Raw genomic sequence first — 2,455 nt, 5'->3', positions numbered from 1 at the left:
CCTCGTTCGAGTGTTCCGTTTTGTAAGAACTGTTAACGTAATAAATTCCATAAGAGAAGAAGGTTCCCCGTAGACCCTTTCTAGAAGCATTAGCCGGTTGGGAAGTAAATTCCTTTAAGCAAGTAAACTCATTCACCTTTTCCTTACTCAAGTCAACTACCTTTCTCGTTGGGGCTTACAATTAACGCTTTACCTTTTCTCGGACAAAGGCTGATGCCAGCTAAAGATTGAATCGGAAAGGCATTAGAGGGGTCGGCATTTTCCTCATTATCTGAATTTTTGTAGCAAACTTTCCCCTTTGTTTGTTGTGGGTTGCGCCTCACCGCAGGCACTGAATGGATGAAATGAGTGGAGATCTTCCTTCCCCCTTGTTAATTACCAAGAACTTCGTTGCCACTAGTGGCGAAGAAAAATTCGACCATCCTACCCAAAAACAACTCGGAACCTAAAGAGAGTTCAGTCCACAAGAAGCAGGCAGAGCTTTAGCCATTGGACTACATCCATCTTTCCTACCTAAACAGTAACCCCCTTTTGTTCGTTCTTCGAATGACGCTAGTGGAGACAAATTCCTTCCGGCTAATGAAGATACTACTCAAATCTTCCCAGTGGATCCTTCTTCTCCCTAAGAATTGAACGAACCAAGTTCCAAGAAAAATTCTTAGGGAGTAAGAAATAGAAAAAAACCAACAAGAAACTTCCCACTTTGGATGTCCCACGATTCTGCTAGTTCAGAAACAAAGGAGAAGGCTACAAATTACATTGGTAGCTAGGTCAGAAAAGCAAGAACTCAAAATTCTCCCCAAGTAGGATTTGAACCTACGACCAGTCAGTTAACAGCCGACCGCTCTACCACTGAGCTACTGAGGAACAAAGGACTAAAGTTAAGGAAGCCGACTCTCGTTCTTTGGACACCAACCTATGACCGAACAAAAAAAGGTTCGTCACTCTTTTTCACATACACCGGGAGAAAGGGTTACGATAGCAAGCCCCTCCTCGGCCGGAGAGCCTCCGGGACAAGGGGGCGCATGCATATAACGGAGCAACCATCCACTCTCGAGATTCGTATTGATCAATCGATCTCCGCGTCCTGCCAGTTCGCTAAGTAGACTCACTCTTCCGAGGGGCTACAAAGGCTGGAACTATTCCTGTCAAAAACAAAGGACCTACTTATCATCTTAGGAGTTAGCAGGTATGATTGAGTCCCCTCTCTGTCTGTCTCTCCGAGTTTCTACTACTAAGTAGCACTTTTGCTATTCAATCATAGAATCGATTCCAATCAAGCTGAAAGATGAAAGAAACCCTATATTATTAGTAAGCTCTAACGCCCTTCCTTCAGCCGGCTCCGCCCCATTGTTGACTTTTATCAAATGGATATTTAGGGATCTCTCTTGTTCATAGATCTTGAAACCAGATCCATATCCATTTCTCAATATATCTATCTTTCTATCTATCGATAGATAGAAAGATATAGATCTCTATCTGGATCTATCTCCATATCTATCTAAGCTAAGAAAGAACCAATACTTAAAGGGCGTAACCAACGGAAGGTTCTCACCATGTCCCCGACATTGTTCTCCGACGATGCCCCCTGGGCGAAAGTGTCCTTCTCTTTCTTTCTTCAATCGTTCCGATCAGGACAAGTGGGTTGGTTTCGTCCTTCTATCTACGCAATTCTCTGTCTTCGTTTGTGATCATGTTGGGCGAAAGGTAGTTTGTTGTAGAGGAGCGGCTGTGAAACGGCGATTCCCCCCTTTCCATTGAAGTGGGGCCTCCTTCCCCACCATTTTTCCAATTTATTATGGATAGGGATTTTACCGATGCTGAAGGTAGCTTGCTTACCAGGCCACCCACTTTAGAAGCTAGTCGCCAGAAAGAAGCGGCAAGGATGCGAAGCTGTCGTAGAAGCTGCCCTCCCCCCTGTAGTCGAAGTACTCGGCGCTACTTTGATTCAATTCAAAAGGTAACGACTTTTTCCGATTTCTACAACCGTAATCATTTGTCACTACGATTACTTCATCCATAAACCTTTTTTTTTCAATAGCGGTACGCTATAAAAACAGTAAAGGATAAGCTTGCATTTCTAGAAGCGGTAGCTTCCCGCCTCCTTCATTTCTACAGCCTCCTTCGGTGATAAAAGTTCCCTTCCCTTTTCTAAAAGGCCCGATTGGTCTGCCTCAGCAAATGTACAAAGTGGACCGCTGTTTGGTTGGCTGACCCTCTTCTTACCATTCGGGTTGGGTTGACCCAGAAGTCAAGTTAGAAGGAATGGAACCAATAGAGAGTCGTCCGTAGTTCACACTTGGGCAAAGACGACTGACTTTGTTTAGAAGCGGAACACGAACCGATTTCCGCTATTCCGGGTTCTTGTTGAGCGTAGCGAAATCAAGGTTTATTATAAAGTCAGCGAAGTTTCTATGGTGTTCTACCTTTGCGTAGTCTCGGTCCACAGTGGAAG

General features: G+C 44.4%; 1 non-coding gene across 1 annotated transcript; it reads right to left on the bottom strand.

Annotated features, from left to right (window-relative positions):
- Positions 1-795: 795 nt before the first annotated feature.
- TRNAN-GUU (transfer RNA asparagine (anticodon GUU)) lies at positions 796-867 on the bottom strand. The gene has a single exon. It is a non-coding gene; the product is annotated as a tRNA-Asn (tRNA).
- Between the last annotated feature and the right edge of the window lie 1,588 nt (positions 868-2,455).

This window comes from Arachis hypogaea, chromosome 7 (genome assembly GCF_003086295.3).
Source record: "Arachis hypogaea cultivar Tifrunner chromosome 7, arahy.Tifrunner.gnm2.J5K5, whole genome shotgun sequence".
Lineage (NCBI taxonomy): Eukaryota > Viridiplantae > Streptophyta > Magnoliopsida > Fabales > Fabaceae > Arachis > Arachis hypogaea.
This window is presented reverse-complemented; position numbering and strand designations above follow the sequence as displayed.